We start from the raw sequence: 19,091 nt of genomic DNA on the forward strand, positions 1-19,091 counted from the left end.
AGAATTTACTGGATTGGTTTTATGGCAGCTGTGTATGTGGCTGAAGAGACCCACTTGAGAGGGACAATCTTTGCGGTATCTGTCACATTTAAAGGTGATGTTTCGACCCTTTGGGCTCTGCCTTCTACGAGCTCTTTTCTCCTCTGCTAAATTGGACGGCATCATCTTGTAACTCCAAAGACCTTTGTTAAGCCCGTTTCCAAAGGCTGCGGTCTTGAGTGTGATCTTCCCAGTTGTCCACATCCATGTCCATTTATTTGAGGTCTCGCTTCACACATTCTTGAGACACAATTTTGGGCATCCTATGGGTCTTTTTTCCAGATGCCAATTTGCCATAGAGGATGTCCTTTGGGATGCGCCCATCATTCATTTGGCACACATGCCCAAGCCAGCAGAGGTGTCTCTGTTTGAGGAGTGTTGGGTATCTGGCACGCTTGAGCACCTCACTGTTGGTGACTCTATCACTCCAGGAGATTCCAAAGTTTTGACAAAGACAATGCATATGAAAGCTGTCGAGCCTCTTTTCCTGATGAGCGTATAAGGTCCATGTCTCACTCTCATGAAAAGTGTGCTGATAACACATGAACACAGATCTTTGTGTGTTCTGTCAGTTTGTTGTTTTGCCATACTCTCTTGCTCAGTCTAGACTTAAGTATTAGGCAAGTAGTATTGGTAGTAGATGGAAAGAATTATCGATAGAGGACCAAAAGGAACTTTTAAGGAATTTATTTTCTTTTGAGGGTCAGAGAAGGAAACTAACAGAAATTATGGAGCATGGGCTACAGAATTATTTATGTAATGATTTCCATTTACCCATCACAAGGGTGTCTGGGCATGTGGTATAAAATAAAAAAACCCAACAATGTGAACTTCCCACAACAGTCAATATAAATAGACTTTTCCTTGTATTGCTCCAGCTTGTCACCATCAAAAAAATAAAATCTTCTCCAGGAAAGAATAATAGTCAAATAAATGGTTGACCAAAATGATGTATCTTGTAGGATTCTCTATAAATTAGTATGTTCAAATCAAAGGGCATGAGAGTTTCACATCCCAGGACCTGCCCCTGAAGATAGCTGGGCCTGATTTTAATACACACCAGTTTTACATCAGAGTAACTCCATTGGCATGCTGATTCACATTGCTGCAAATGAGAAGAGAATCAGGGCTCCTTCCTCCAGTCTTCAACTATGCCCAACTAGGGACCATCAGCCACAGCATTACAATTGATCTTAGCTGTGGCAATGGTGTATAGAGAGAGGGAGGAAATTTTGAAGGTAACCAAATCCCAGTGTATACATGTGGCTTTACGCATTGAATTGGATCAGGGAGCAGTAAAGTCAGTGCAATGCATGCAATGACAGATGTAACTTGTTCGTGCTGATCCTGTCCACTAAGCAGGCGAGTCCCTATGCCACCTGATGCTTCCATGTGGTCTTCAAGACTAGTCACAAACGGAATGCATTGAAAGAGTCCAATCTGGAGGTGTCAGATATTAATGGCTGGGGGGAGTCCTGCACTAAAGAAAGCTTGTCACCGGTTAGGTAACAGCAGATTTTAAAACATGTTGCAAGCTATCACTGCTATCTGGGAATCCAAGATCAGACCAGGTCCCAAAGTAGCCAAAGGTAGTGAACCTCCTAGGATGAACATACTCTACCAATAGAAAGCAGTTCCAAATCCTTGCCAAATCCTCTAGTTGCTCTCATGGCCAATCAGTAACTTGACTGTTGTATCCAGACTGGGACTCAAACAGCTCACTCTCATCAACATCCCTGCTTCAGCTAGGTGCCAGGGAAGCAAGGAAATACTGTAGCTTGAGGAAGAGGAAACGTAAAGTAGATCTTGGATATTTATCCTTTTCGGGGATCTCACCGTGAATTGTTGTCACAGGGACATTGGAGACATACTCTGAGCATGGGAGAAAAAAACAGCCTAGTCAAGTGGACTCTATCTTGGCGACTTAGTATTTTTATTATTATTATTATTATTATTATTTGATGCCAGACAAGTAGGAGGCACCAAATAGAACAGAGCAGAATAGCAAAGAAGAACGAGGCTATTGAGAACCAGAATCTAAATACAGCATGTGAGGGGCCAAATTTCTAAATCTGCCTCTAGAACTCCACGTAAACAGTGTGTGCGCAAAGGTGTGTGAGCGTGTTCAAAACTCTGCATTTTTGCCCATACCATTCCCCATTGCAGTTCTCAGCATAGATGGCATGGCAGAAGCATGGTCAGGAGAAAGGGCATGATCAGACTCGGGGCTTAAAGCCACTCTTGTCCCTTCTTCCTGCTCCCCTTTCATCTCTTCTCAATGGGACCAAGCAAAGCTCTGGTGCACTGAGGATCTGGTTCACGGTCTTCAAGTATTTTTCAAGACATCCATGGCAAAGTTAATTACCGATTCCTTTTATTTTTTTAAAGGTATTGACTTAATTTATCATGTGAATTTTGAGATGTGACACTTACAGAAAGTGTGCTTGGGAATCCATGCTAGCAGTAACTGTACAGCTTATATGCCTGGGAACTGGGCTGCTAGTACAGTTCTGCCCTAAAGAATACTGTTTCCGAACTCTGTGGACTAACTAGTAGATGTCATACTTTTTTGGTAAAGGAGGCCTGAAACTGCAATGTTATCCTGACTTCTGTAGAAAACTGTGAATAAAGTAACCCCTCTACACATAGTAGACAAAATACTTACATGCCTTTACTTTATAAGGGAAGGCAACTTCTTAGGTTTCTGTAAAGATCTTCCTGCTTAGTTTTAATTGGCTGCTCAGGAATAAGGCTCAGCTAAAAATGTCTCTGACTCCCTTTGATTTAGGGATTTCTTTCATATTGCTAGCAATAGCAGAACCTCTAAATGTTTTGGTTTATCTATCTGCAGGTGCTCTCCTGTATCTCACTGATAGGCTTCAAGCATTTCTCTCCACTTCTCAGTAAAGAGAGAAACAGAACTAGGGAGTAGAATGATCTTTTAACAACTTCAGTTACTGCAGCTGTCATACAGTTTGATGTATTTGTGAAATGTCAGACCCAGTATAAACTGTCAGGTAGACAGACTTGCTAATACATTGTTCTCAGACTGACACTGGCCTCTCTGAGGAAGCACTGACTGCTTCCCAAAGAGCTCAAGCAAGTCCAGAACATGGGATAGGAGTGGGGGAGGAATAGACTTTCTTTCTTGCTTAGGATTTTCCATAAACTATTATTGGCTGTTCAGTACTGCATACTAGCGAAATATTTTGGGCCAGATCCTCAGTCCCTTGTAAGTGCCTTTTGCACTGCTGCAGCTGCCTGAAGGGGACTTAATGGTTACCTTAAGACAGCACTTGAGGATTCTCTCATTGTAGGAGACTCCCCAATAGCTGTAGGTTCCATGTAGCCAGCACTATGCCAGCCCTGCCTCGGTATCAGGAGCATTTTGGGGCAGGAATGGGTGAGGCCAGAGTGCAGTTTTGATTGGTGGAGTGGCTCTGTTGGAGCTGCAATCAACTCACACAAGTTCGAATAGCCTCCAGGCTCACGCAGTAGCCTCACGAGGCTCTTTGCACTGGGAGGAGGGCAATGGGAGAGATACTGTGGCCTATATTCTCAAAAGTGACTAGTGATTTTGGGTGCCTCCCCATTTCGGCACCCAACTTGACACATTTTAAAGGGTCCTGGTTTTCAGATGGCAAGTTCTTGACCCTTTCTAAAGTCAGGCCTCTTTGAGGTGTCTCATGTTGGGCACTCAAAAGCTGAGGCACCCCTCAAACCATGTTACTTTTGAAAATCTAAACCAATGCCTGGTGGCTCTGCTCCCTCCTTACAGCTCTTGGAGCTTTAAGGAAATATTTATTCCCCTCTGCACCATGCCATGTAGGGGGATGAAGGAGACTCTAGTTTATTAATTCACTTCTGACCTTCCACCTTACTGCCAGAGCATATTGCTCTGTGATCTCTCTAATAAAGATCCTCCTAGTCCAAAATCCAAGAGGCATATTCACAGCTGAAATGAGTGAATAGTTCTTTTCTGCTCCAATTTAATACACTCTCACTTACACTGATGTTACCTTAGTATAATTCCATTAACTTAAATTAAGTCCCTCCTGATTCACACTAGTGTGAGAATATAATCAGGCCCATTCGATCAGGACTGATTTTGCAAAGTTTTCATTTGTTTGTATTTTGCCTGGACATGAAGTCTTCCCATCTGATATCCATTTAACATTTACAAGTAGGCATCAGCAGCTCCAGAGCCATTCACTCTCCACTCATTTTTCCATTATAAAGCAGAGTCAATCAAAGATGCATGTATATAGGTGCAATATGCCTACTTCTGTGCACAGCTGCATTAACCTGGTGCTTATTTCAAGCTATTACAGTTCCCTATCTAAGTCAGTCAGCTGTGGAAAACGGTCCTTAGAGAACATTTTTTAAAATATTTTTAAAAATGATATACATACCCACATGACCTCACTATGACCAGTATTACACCCTTCACCGCTTGAGATTTATTGGTTGGTGGCATATGAAGTAAAGTTTTTGTTTATCAAATTTTAGGAAAGAGTTGAAGGTGGGGAAATTTTCAGACCCACTGAAGATTAATTTCAATTTTCAATTGAATTTCAATTTCAGTGTAATGGAAATTTCAAAGAAGAAAAGTTGGTTTATAAATCATAACTTTGACCATTTAAATTTATTATATTATATATATATATGTTTTTACAGAACTGCTTCACTTACTGTACTGTTTTAGGTGGTCACTATCAATGATTTAGCAGCTCTAATGATGCCTACACTTGTGCCAACTGTCAATTTGTTGTTTGGTTGATAATAATACATGGGTGAGTGTATGGGAATTGCCCAACGTTTATTTCTACTGTTTTTATATAGCCTTATTCTGGGTTTCAGAAACTCTTGGCATTGGGGTTCCAGCAGCTTTTTGCATTTCAAAAGAGCTCTAACTTCTGTTTCCTCTTTGAGAGTCATGGTTACAATATTCACCTCATTCTGGTCTCCTTGTTTAAATGCAGAAGTGAAAGAAGAGTCCTTCTGCAGGTCATCATGTTCCTTTATGAAAGCGGAAGAGTGAAACCTTGCCTTCTGATCTCCCTTGTACTATATATGCCTTATTTGCATATGTAAATTGGACAGTAAAAACTGCCGAGTCAGACAGTCCCCCTCAACAGAATTTACAGTGTATACGTGGGCATTCCCATACAGAAGACCAATTTCCAGTCCCCTTCTCTAGCTGTTTGGGCTTGGAGGGTTCCACCAGCAGGGCACAAAACTCTTGAAGCATAGGTACCGCTGCTGGAGATGACAAGGGAAACATATTCCTACTGCAATTCTTTACTGTCCTCTGTATGCCCCTCCCCAGTGCAACTATTAGACTAACATTCTCACTCCTGATTTCCCAATTTTTTGATGTGGTTGAACCACATGCGCTGAGGGGAAGCAATTGCTTTGTGTTGCATAACCGTGACCTTGCCACTGCCAGCCACTGTCTAGTGCAGAAGGGAGTGCTCTCCAGGACTGGCTCCATGGTTTTTGCTGCCCCAAGTGGCGGAAAAAAAAAAAGCAAAAGCAGCGATCGCAATTGTGATCAGCAGCACTCCGGCGGCAGCTCCACCGTGCTGCTTTCTTCTTCGGCAGGAATTTGGCGGCAGGTGCTTCCCTCCGAGAGGGACTCGCCGCCGAATTGCCACCAAACAGCCCGACGTGCCGCCCCTTCACATTGGCCGCCCCAAGCACCTGCTTGCTGGGCTGGTGCCTGGAGCCGGCCCTGGTCCTCTCATTAGGATGCTGGCCATGACATATGGCCTCTTCGAAGCTCGAATATGTGGTAAAAAGACCCCTCATCCTTACCCTGCCCAAAATTATTTTGGTTGTTGATAAGAATGTGCAGAGAAACATACAAGCTCAGAGCTTGTATTATTCACTAGAGTGCAGCAAGGAATGAAAAAGTAATGGGTTGCCTCTTCCACTCTCCCAGTGACACCAGCCTCCATACTCCGTTCGCCTGCTCCTGCCACAAGTACCTTCATGCTTTCTTCCATGCTGCCTGTTATTCATGGAACACTCTCTCCAAATTAACCCTCAAGGCCCTTTTCTACTGTCCCACATACAGGAGACTGTCAATGAATAATGATTAGGGAGATGGCCAGGGAGAACTTCTGAAATATATATCTTATTGATTTGACCTATGTAATAATTTTTCCCTATTCTTTTAAATACACACACACACACATACACACTTTCTTCTTCCAGTGACAATTCCAATTCCACAAACCATCCTGTCTGGTGTTGACAGCCTCTTTTGCAAGATCTGGGGAGTCAAATTGATAGTCTGTGTTTGAAATACCATTATCAGTTGTGACTGCATAGTGGATTTAGAGAAATTCTCTGTCTGAGAATCAATATACACACCACGCTTGTGATCTCACTTTTTCAGATTCTCATAATGGGCCTGATCCAAAGCCCATTGAAATCAATGGAGAAACTCATATAGCAATAGGCTTTGAATCAAGCCCTAACTGATCATTGTAGATAGATTAGAAATGTACAGTACATAATGCTATATTGCCAACTATGTGAAATAGGAGAACTGCGCTCTCTTTTTCTGGTTTGGTTTTCTGAGCATTTGTCCATGTTTTATGGCCAAATAATGTTCCTTCTCTTCCCCCAAGATGAATTTTTAATGCCCACAGATGTTTGTTTGCTCAGACTTCCTCTCATATATCTAGACCAAATAATATTATTTTGCTCAGTTTTCCATCTACTAATACAAGAAAAGTCTTACACTCACTAATTTCAGAGAGATGATAAATTATTTTTTTCTCAGCTTAGGAGAAAGATTCTGCAAAGCTCTTAATTATTTCATTTGGTGCCATTTACAGCTAAATTCTTCTTCCATTGAGGACATTGGCAAAACTCCCATTGAAATCAAGGGGAGCAGGATTTGCCCATAGGGCTTGAACCAAAGCCGACTGAGGTCAACATGAGTCTCTCCATTTGTCTGAATTGCAAATGCTTATATTAGTCTGTGTAATTTTATATATAAAGATAGTCTATGTTGATTGGTAGTGTCTGTTACTAAATACGAACCTCATTCTCATGCATCTACTTGAATAAGGAGAAAATATATTACCTGGCATCACTGGGACAGTCTCAATGTTTGGAGAGGGTCTCAGGCAGTGCTTAATTCATTACAGGGCTTGCCAGGGTTGAGCCATGACACCTCTAGGCTTGGCAGTTCATAGCCCCAGCACCTCTAGGCTTGGCAGTTCTTAGCCCCAGCACCTCTAGGCTTGGCACATCGGTTATGAAAGTAAAAAAATTGCTTGAGCCCCGGCATCTCTTTCATTACATATTAAGCACTGGTCTCCGGTATATGTAGAGAGGAAGTTGTAAGGCTCCCTGTTTAAAAATTATTTCCTGTTCTTACAAATTAGAGAATAGATTACAATAAAATGCATCCAAGGCTTTCTACATACCTTAAATCTTGGGACTATGGCTTCTGTGATCACACGTAGGCATGTTCAGTTTGCGCTTGCTTAGTATTTATAAGGACATAGTCCAGCTTTCCTTTGAAGATTCTGATTTAGCAAATTCAGCTTAGGAAAACACTCCCCCAGATATCCATTAGTTTCTCTGGCACAATACACAGCAGCCTAACCAACTTCCTGTCAGGTTTGAGTTTCTTAAATTCAGGTTCCACAGTACTTACAAGAGCCTTGCCCATCTCTCATTTTCATCCTCACAGTTAGCGCTGTTACTTATATGCTGGAATTTAGCTGTTTCTGGGAATCCATTTATGATGTCAGATGCTCAAGCCTCTCAAGTATAACATAAACCTTTGCTGTGCACTCATCAGTCTGTGTTATACAGGGTGAACACATTGTTTAATAAATGAGAAAATTATGCAATTAGCAGCTCTTAAGTATAAACACTTCCCTCGTGCTGAACAGTGTGTAATCAAAACAGTTTAGGCTTATTATAGGCATCCTAAAGTAGTTCAGTGCCACTGAGATTGTAAACAGTTTGGACATCTCATAAAACACTGGAAAGGAATCACATTCAAGGAAATATTCTAATAGTTGTGTGGTGGTGATAGGCTTTTTTAAGGCTTAAGAAGTATACAACATAAGCTACTGTTTCTACTAGAGCTATATTTTCCTTCTTAGATTGATTTGCCCCCATGAGAAAATATTTTAATAAGGTGTAGCCCTGCACTGGAGTTACTTGTGTACAGAGCTTTCTGTCAGATCCTGTTCTTCACCTAGGTACTTCAGAACAAAAAACAGTGGGATCAGATTCACCTCTGGGCCTCTCAGGTTACAGCCAAGAGAGGTGGCTTTGGGACACTTTTTCATCACCAAAACTCTGGGATGTTCCAAGGGCAAATTTGGCCCCCTGCATAATTTATAACAGCATTTAATGCCCCTACACTGAGGGCTAACAGGGGATGCCCGCCAGCCCTGCACCTCAGAACAATTCCCCAACAATAGAAGAATTCCCCAGTTGCTGCCTTAAAGCAGCTTTATGTCTCCTTTGTGCACCTAGGGCAAAATCCTGGCCACATGCGATGGCAAAACTCCCACTGATTTCAGGGGTGAAATCCCAGCCCCACTGGAGTGGTGCAATGAGAGCTAAGAATGGCGAGAATCTGGTCCACAACATCTACTTACAGGGGTAGGAGACTTTCACTGCACCTGTCATTATAGTTAAAGGATGAGAGCCCCATCTTGGTTCTCCCACAAAAGTGAGGAATGAAGCAATGAACCCCTTGATTGACTACTTCAAATCTGCGATGTTTCTGAGCATCCTCATGAGCAGGGGAGGACTCTGACATGGGGTGATATAGAGAAAATGAATGACAAATTAAGGATCTAAGAAGGTCAGAATGGCCATACTGGGTCAGACCAATCCTCCATCTAGCCCAGCATCCAGTCTTCTGACAGTGGCCAGTCCCAGATACTTCAGAGGGAATGAATAGAACAGGGAAATTTATCTAGTGATCCACTACCTGTCATCCAGTCCCATCTTCTGAGAGTCAGAGGATTAGGAACACCTGGACTATGGATTGCGTACCTGACCATCTTGGGTAATTGCCATTGATGGACCTAACCTCCATGAACTTATCTAGTTTTTTTAAACCCCAGTATAGTTTTGGCCTTCACAATATCTCCTGGCAACAAGTTCTACAGATTGATTATGCATTGTGTGAAGAAGTACTTCCTTTTGTTTTAAACCTGCTGCCTATTAATTTTATCGGGTGAACCCTGGTTCTTGTGTTATGTGGAGGGGTAAATAGCACTTCCTTATTCATTTTCTACACACCATTCATGATTGTAGAGACCTTTATCATATCCCCCCTTAGTCGTCTCTTTTCTAAGGTGAACAGACCCAATCTTTTTAATCTTTAAAGCCATTCCATACCCCTAATCCTTATGTTTTCCAGTGTGCAATACTTTGCACTTGTCAACATTGAATTTCACCTGCCATTTTGTTGGCCAGTCACCCAGTTTTGTGAGATCCCTTTATAACTCTTCAGTCAGCATTGGACCTAACTATTTTGAGTAATTTTGCATCATCTGCAAACTTTGCCACCTCACTGTCTACCCCTTTTTCCAGATCATTTATGAATATGTTGAAGAGCACAGGTCCCAGTATAGATCCTTAGGGGACTGAGCTATCTACCTCTCTTCATTGTGAAAATTGACCATTTATTCCTGCCCTTTGTTTCCTATTTTTTAATCAGTTACTGATCCAGGAGAGGACCTTCCCTCTTATCCCATGACTGCTTACTTTGCTTAAGAGTCTTTGGTGTAAGACCTTGTCAAAGGCTTTCTCAAAGTTCACATATACTATATCCATTGGATCACCATTGTCCACATGCTTGTTGACCCCTCCCTCAAAAAATTCTAATAGATTGGTGAGACATGATTTCCCTTTACAAAAGGCTTGTTGACTCTTCCCCAACAAATCTTGTTAGTCTATGTGTCTGATAATTCTGTTCTTTACTATAGTTGCACCAATTTGCCTGGTACTGAAGTTAGGCTTACTTATCTGTAATTGCCCGGATCACCTCTGGAGACATCTTTAAAAAATCAGTATTACATTAGCTATTCTTCAGTCTTCTGGCACAGAGGATAATTTAAGCAATAGATTGAACTAGTCAGAAGTATAATGGGAGATGCATATGATGCTGCTAGAAGGGACCAGAAAGCAGCATTCTACTCATCCCCTTCTAACTCTTCCACCTTATCTCCAACACAGACACTTTGAGCCTTGGTGAGACACCATCAGAACTGGCTATAAAGAAGAGGTAAGATGCAGCAGCCAAAACTGCTGTACATAGCACAGAGAGGGAAGGATGCCTCTTCTGAAATATTTGGCTTCAAAGAGGTATTTGAAAAATTATTTGGCTGAAGTTGAATATCATCTTTTTGGCTGGAATGTAGTGATATACTTTTTTAAAACTAAACTTCACTGCATCCCTACTCATCAGCATCAGTCCCTAGAGAAATCCAGTCCCCCCCATTTCCAGAACAGATGCTCCAGTGATAAGAACCATAGGTAGATAATAATAGTTTCCTGGTAAGTTATTCGAGGCAAAAATAATTAGTTCCCATTTTCTAGTAATTTCATTTTATTTATAATTACATAGAGCTTAATCGCCCGTTGGGCTGTGCCCTGAAGAGGTGACATGGGGGAGTAAGACCCCCTTTCACCATTGCACACGCCCTTCCCAGACTTTGAGTCTGGGTCTGGGTGTACAAGAGGAAGCAGGTACTGCGGGGAGTGGGGGGGGGGAGAGGGAGGAAGAGTAAGATATGGGCAAAGCCACACCACTCTCCCCATTCCCAAAGCACCAGCTGGCACATCTGAGCTGGCATAAAGCAGGCCAAGTTCAGCTTTAGACATCAAACCATGCAAGCATTATCTCCGGTGTTAACAGCTATTTGTCTAAGAGCCGTGTTCTTCGTTATACACCTAATATGGCAACCCTAGTTAAAATGCATGCCACTGACTGGGTGGGAATTTTAACCTTTGGCTAGTAGAGAAGGACTAATGAGGAGTCCAGTGGCACCTTAAAGGTGCCACCCCATTCCTTGTTGTTTTTGTGGATACAGACTAACACGGCTACCCCTCTGATACTAGAGAAGGAATGATGCTGCTAACCTCTAAGCTAACATTCAGAGGCAGAACTGAAAGAGACAGTTAGATGTCACAGGAGACTGACACAGAGAGACGGAGGGTGTAGCTCTGTTAAATTCTTTTTTTTTTAAAGTCAGGAGGCATGAGGTAGGTAGAAAGAGTAAGAAGGAGGAGAACTTGGAGGGGAGACTCAGCATCATTTTTTCTAGGTATGTTATTTTCACTTCAGTAAAGCACCCAGAGATGGGAAGCTGACAAATGGGCCGTGAGATTCATCAACCAATAAGTCCAAAACCAATTAAAAAACAACAAACATTTTAATACCTTTTCACAAATGTTTGGTGCTCTAAAATAGCTCTTTAAAAATAAAGGGATAGTGAAACATTTTACACTGGCTTTACACTACATTACACTATGTTTTACACTAAGTTCCTAAGGCTAGTAAAGCTCATCAAAAAGTTAACGCCACATTTTCCTAATTTTTTTTGTGACTAGCTGGTCAGACAGAGCAAGAAAGGATTCTGCTGCTTAGATGGAGTATGGAGAAAAGTAACTGTAAAAGAATGCCCTGTGCCTAGCTGGGTGAAAGATAGGGCTTCTCTTAACCAAAGCCTAAAGGAAAGGTATATGATGTGGCCTGGTACAGCCACATCCAAAGCAAAGGTCTGAAATGGGGCTCACATCAGCCATATTTCCCGTTCCCCTTTACAGGTCTTTTCTCCCTAGTTTCACTGACAGCTTCAGACCCGCACTCAACATGGCATATGCTGGAGAGGATTAATAAATTCTTCAGACTGACTCAGCCTTGCTATCCTATACAGACATGTGTGCGCTTTCTCTGGTCGGAGGGAAAGAGTTAAACTTTTCCTTGACAATCTCTGGTTGGGATCTTGACTCCCATCACACTTCCTGTGCAGCTTTCACAGCTGTTCCATGTTTGTACCAAGCTTTACGGGTGTGTAGCATAACCTTAGTACTATTACCTCCCTGGGAATGACTGATGGGAGCTAAACTTTAAAAATGGACAGCAGGCCAGGTATTGAAACTGTCTGATGCTGCTAAAAATCTGAAGAGATATAGAGATCTCAATGCTTACAATAAGCAGCTGCATTTACAGTACCTTTAATCAAGCAACCAAAGTAACGTTTTATAAAGAGTACCTAGAGATGAGAAATGACTGCTTAATAATACAGTATCAGCAGGGATCAGTACAAAACTCAGCATTCATTGATAGAACACACATGAGAGTGTTATAACACATGGTTAAAATAACAAAGCCAGATAGTCAACTCTGAGATGGAACAGATCTACATTTATGGTAACGTTACAGTGATTGGCTGTGAGAGTCAGCCGGCACCCAGCCAGTTCACTCTTCCAGTCTAAGAAAATGCTCAGTCGGTTTGAATTTTTTTTTCTGCTGCGAAAAATTCATTGACCTTGTCAAACTTGGTTCTGTTTAATGAAAACATGGGGCTCAGGGCTGTAACAACAAGCTGAATTGTAATAGACAGGACATAAATATAATTTAACTTCCCTCAAGAATGACAGGGACTATTCCAAATCACTGATCTTTATGGACCAATCATTCCCTCCAATGAAAAAACTGCAGGGGGAAAAGATTACTTACTATGGATGGCGAGGTTCCCACTGCAATACTTCAATCATATCAGCCCCACAGATACCAAGGACAGTGGCCTCAGAAAAGGGAAAGTAGGTGGGATTGTATAGCCTAGAGATCTGTTGTTAAATGTAGTCCCAACCCTCAGACCCTGACTGGACTCATGAAGCAAAAAACCTATCTTCCATGTGTCCTCCATGATCCTGTCTCTGGCAGCATGGCTGGCTTTTGGGCAATACTTCCCCCATGGATGTACATTACAATATCTTCCATAAAATTAATTCTACAGCCTGACCATCAAATTGCTGCAGACTTTAAGCCTTCTTCTAATGGGAGCATGCTGCATACAATGGATGTTCCCCACATGCATCCCCTTCAGATCTGATGCACCCCCACTAGCCAAAGCTTATGGTACCACCACCATTTGGTGATTATGCAAAGGGTGATCATAGGCAAGGGTGGAACATGTGCCATTGCCACAGCTCTCCACCCAGGCGTTATCTTCCTGCCCACATACTTCTATGTCAGCTCTGCTCCATTCACAAAGGAAGAAGTACATTTGGGCCTCTGTAATCTTTATGACTGGATGATCCAATACATTGAGATCCTTGCATTCATTTTCCTGCCTGCATGATTAAAAATAAAAATACAAACTTGGATAAGTGGAAATATAAAATCTGTTAGAACTAAGCCATATCACATTGAAGTAATGATTGCCTGATTCATTCATTATTCTGACTCATTAGCAACTTTGACAAAAAAATCTAATATTTGTGTAAAAAATAAAGTTACAGAATAAGGCATATGAACAATGAAGATGCAGTAAAAGCCAGCTAGGTACCTAGTTAATTCTTCCAACTTGAAAAGGAACCTAGCTTCTAGCCCACATCTCTTATCAGCCACTCAACCTCCTAATAGCTGCTGTTCAGATACAAAATACCAATCCTGTCTTAATAATTTAGCATCAAGACAACCATCATTCCTTTGTGCAACAATCCTAAAATGAACCCTGGGCCAAAGCGTAATTTAAGTCAACGGGACTATTTGTGTGAGTTAGTGTAGCACAATTTAACCTAATAACAGCATATATTAATGCAGAATGACTGTCACTGTAATATTGTGTGAAGTGTTGTTGTAGCTGTGTTGGTTCTAGAATATGAGAATAGGGTGACCAGACATCCAGATATTATCGGGACTGTCCCAATATTTACTTATTTGTCCCGCGTCCTGACCGATGTTCGGTCGGGACGCGAATTGTCCCGATATTTTGCACTCTGGCGCACAGGCGGAGGGGGCTCGCGCCCCGCCCGCCCCCAACTCAGCCCTGGCCCCGCCCCAACTCCCCCACCTCCCTGCCCCATTGGATCCCTCCCCAAATCTCCACCCTGGCCCCACCTCTTCCCCAAGCACGCCGCATCCTCCCCCCCCTCCCTCCCAGGCTTGCGCGACTCAGCTGTATGGTGGCGCAAGCGCTGAGAGGGAGGGGAGAGAAGCAGGATGCGGCAGCCCGCCCAGGGGAGGCAGAGGTGAGCTGGTGCGGGACGGGGAGCTGCTGGTGGGTTCTCAGTCCCCACCAATTTTTCCTATACTCTGGCGGCTGTTTTTTTTTTGCTCTGCTGGCGCCCCCCCGTCCCGATATTTTATGTCTCTCATCTGGTCACCCTATATGAGAGAGACAAGGTGGGTGAGGTAATATCTTTTATTGGACCATCTTCTGTTGGTGAAAGAGACACACACACACATATGTGAAAGCATCTCAAAAGTAAACATAGCATTTGCGGACATTTGGTACGTTTCAAAAAAAAAAAACCTGCATTATAATAATCAAGATTCTTTCTGTCTTTATCTGGTTCTCTCTCTTCTAAAAGGTAAAACTATTCAAAATGTCGAAAACAACCCATTATGGTTTGGGGGCCCTAGGCTCTATGCTGTATCCCTCTTATTGATCACAGGCTTATGGTCTTGATTTACCCCACCATGTCTTGATTCTCTTCCCCTATAGAGGCAGTTTTTGAGAAGACTATACTAATAGTCACTCCAAGAAGCAATAATGCCTGTTGGGTACCATTTTCCTAAGTGCCAGATCACCTTTAGGGAAAAGAGAGAAACCCTGACACCAACTCAAGCATAAATATAAATTAAAACATCATGATTCTTATTAGCAGAACACTACAATCATGTGTTTTAAAGTCCAAGTTTTACTCCTTTGATTTTCTATTGACTCTCCAGTCTACTTTGTGATGATTAGGCCATAATCATGGGTGCAAAAGAAAGGCCACTGTGAATCAAACTAGTGTGGAGAGAAGATTAAACTATGAATGGATGTGTTCACTGTAACAGCATACATTTTCAAAGACTGAATGACCTGATGAAAAGTTCAGGATCCTGTGCATTAACTGTAGCTGGAGGCACAACTCCGTGTTTTATAACTATTCTGCGGTGAGAGCTATGAGGACATCTAGTGGCAAAAGAGTATAGTCAAGGCCAGAGGTTACATTTTTCTAACTTGAAACAGTACAATCCAGGTTCACATTAAGAATTAGGCCTGGTCTACACTAGAAAATGAGGTTGGTTTAACAATGTCAGTCAGGGGTGTGAAAAATCCACATCTCTGAGCGGCGCTGTTAAGATGACCTAAGTCATAAGAACATAGGTCCCTGTGCAGACAGCACTAAGTCGACTGCAGAATTCTTCCATCGACCTAGCTACCACTTCTCAGGGAGATGGATTACCTACCCTGATGGGAGAACACCTCCTGTCGGCAGATGTGTTGCCTGTTCTATGGATTGTATTATTAAAATTACTGTTCAGTTGGTAGCCCCAATGTGCATGGTTGCAACACTCACTTTAGGAACCTATCTGTATTTGTAATAGTTATATTAATACACTTAGCAAAGTCACAAAAACTCTATCACAGCAAGATAGAGAGAGATAATGCAGAATGTACATCTAAACATCCATATACTCACACCACCCCTTACAGAACAGCCTGAAATGTTAGCCATTATCTTCCTCATCACTATCGCCAATGGCCATCATCCTAGCATCTCCCAAGGGCTACATCTTTCCCTCCTCCTGCACACAGGCTGGATACAACTTTTATAATATGTTACACTGACACTACTCTGTTTAATGCATATTCAGTAGGGGTTTCTCCCTTCTTCCTTATCTGTATTTCCTCGCCCTATTAATGTTAGGGTGCCCTTCTCCTATTGGTTAGTATATTAATTACCTCAGCTTATTATCATAAATGTCAATTTGTAGCCATGGTACTCTTGTGATTAGACATCTGCAGATATTCCCATCCTAAAATATCCAAAAGTTGCTGTTAGATAATATTCCCGTAGTTGGCTGGTGTTGTTATGGACAAACTTCCCCCTTAAAACACTCTGTTCCCAGTTCCCCAAAACTTAGGGGTGACCATTGGGCCATTATCTGTGCCAAAGTTCATAGGCCTCAGCCCTCATGCTAACTGCTGAAGCCAATGTCATACAGGATAAAGGCCTGTAGGATTCTTGCATTACTGCTAAATAAAATAAATGCTAAAGCTAGTACAAGGATACATAGGTAGTGTCTATACTGAAGTGCTGCAGTGGCATAGTTGTGCCACTGTAGAATTTTGAGTGTAGACAAGCCTTTAAACAGAGGGGGAATGGGGAAGAAAAGAAATTCAGAGTCACAGCGGCCATTCCCTCCAATCAAAGAAGCTGCTACAGTCCCGGTAGCAGTGTACAAACCAAACACTTTCACCAGAGTAGATTAGAAATGTTAATGGACTATCATTTTTAAAAAACAAAAACAATACTCTCCTCTCCCCTCCAAAAAATCCCACTGTTGTATCTTTTGCTCTTTACACAACAAAGGTAATTAAAAGAACTACACACATACAGTGAGGTCTAAATAACAACCATGTTTACTATCTATATACCACATGCAAGGCCTAGCTACATAAATAAATGGCTGTTCTGCAGGGTTCTGAAACCTAGAAGCCAGTGAGAACCACTAGAGGTCTCAAGCTAGTTAAAAGGGATCCTACCCAGTGTGTATACACTACACTTACCAAAACAAAACACACTACACTGCACACACAATTCTTCCCCTGATGACAGAAAGACCAACTGACATGTGAGAGATGTTAGTCATGTCACTTAGTAATGTACTGCTGGAAGGCACTCAGAGACTATGGTGATGAGGGGGTGTAGAACAGAATCTGGATTTTTTTTTAATGCTATAATGATGCATATCAAGGGGCCAATCCTATTGGATGGGGTTTTTTTGGGGTGTGTGTGTTGTTTTTAAGGTGAACCATGCTCCCTTGATTGATGAATTTGGCAATAGCTCTGTAATCTTGCAGAGCCCCTCCAGCAAGTGAGGACAATCTAGCACTTAATTTGTACTCAGTGGTTACTCAAGCTAGCTCCTATTAAAATCAATAGCCCAGAGCGTGAACTGAGTAAGCACTTCGGGATTTGGGCCCGTTGTGAACTGAAACTATGGTGTATAAACAGTGACCACATTTCAAATACTTCTTAGCCATCTCAATTCATTTTGGGAGACAGGGGAGTTTGCCATTAATATCTACACCAAAGATGGAGCATCTCAAAGTATCAGCAGTTCTAGATGAAGAGTTTTGTTTTAGGCGGAAGTGGTTAAAATGTCTGAAAGAGAAGCTATTTTTTAATGTTTCTGAACATAGCTTAACTGGTTTAGCAACATTTCTCAAAGCACAGCTGCTTCTGTGCTTGCAAATACAAGGGTGAGTCATAAACCCCTGAAAAATGGGCTTTAAAATGGAAATACCAGCTCAGATGCGACCACAGTCTTGCAAACATAAATTGAAACATGTTTAACTATTTCAATATCTGATACTTGATTGAGACTGTCATATTACCTTCAACGGACACTGTAGGTAGAGCTTGGAAGACCAATGATTCATTGAAGGCAAGCACAAGAGAGACAACTGTTACATTATGTGCTTGTGAAAGACTGTGAAACACCACAGATGATAGGTCACATTACCGGCCTTGTCAGCGCCCCTTCAGGCAAGACAGTGAAAGGCAGCCTTGTCTATTGCAGTAAGTCTCAGCCTTTTTCATATTTCCACTCACTTCTATGCTATCTGGGTTCCCTCACCCCTACACCTACACATAAAACGAAGGCAGGGCAGTCACCCCCCCACAAGATGAGAAACTCATATAGTGGTTGAAGTGGGGAGACATGAGATCTATTCCTGGTCCATCTCTGATTTGCTGTGTAAACTTTAACAAGTGGCTTAATACTATCTATTTTAGGTATGTTTGCAGCTCCCATTACCATCATATCTGAACACCACACAGCCTTTAAATATTTATTTATCCTCATAACACCCCTGCAAGGCCAGAAAATACTATTCCCCCATTTTGCAGATGGGGATTGAGACAGAGAAAGAACAGATTTTAATCCAGATTTTAAAGGTATTTAGGCACCTAAAGATACACATAGTGTCAAGTATCAGGGGGTAGCCGTGTTAGTCTGTATCTACAAAAACAACAAGGAGTCTGGTGGCACCTTAAAGACTAACAGATTTATTTGGGCATAAGCTTGAAGTGAGGTTTTTACTCACGAAAGCTTATGCCCAAATAAATCTGTTAGTCTTTAAGGTGCCACCAGACTCCTTGTTGTTTTTAAAGATACACATAGGCACCTCATGGGATTTTTGAAAATGCCTACTGAAAGCAATGGGAGTTAGACACCTAGGCATTTTGAAAATCCCACTAGGCAGCTATCTGCAATCATTACGTACCTACGTGTAATAATCCAGCTTTAAGTCACTTTCCAAGGGTCACACAGGAAGTCTGCAGAGGAAAACAAAACTGATCCAGCTCTTCAAGTCCCAGCGTAACAGCCTAGCCACTGCAACGCCCTTCCTCTGTAAATCCACATCGCAGGAGTATTGTTAGCTTTAATTGATTCATTTTAAAACACCTAGATCGATGTAGAAAAGGTGCTATAGGAGTACAATTTATTACCACCCCATAGGTCACCACAGAACTGCCACTCGGATGCACCTGAGGGCAAGACTGTTCTGGACTCAGGCATCTGAAAGAGCATGGGCTGCCAACTCTGACTGAAGCAATTCCGGGAAATTTCCCCCCCCCCAACATGAGGTAATGTCATTTTCTTAAAATATCCTATTAAAATCTCCTAGATTGCTTTCAACAGCCACCGGGGCAGATCGATGGGGATTCCGGGACACTCCCGGCCAATCCTAGAGGGTTGGCAACCCTAAGCATGTAGCAAGAGTCAGACATCTGGGACTCTTTCCAACATAAGCTGGCCAGAT

This window comes from Malaclemys terrapin, chromosome 7 (genome assembly GCF_027887155.1).
Source record: "Malaclemys terrapin pileata isolate rMalTer1 chromosome 7, rMalTer1.hap1, whole genome shotgun sequence".
Taxonomy (NCBI): domain Eukaryota; kingdom Metazoa; phylum Chordata; order Testudines; family Emydidae; genus Malaclemys; species Malaclemys terrapin.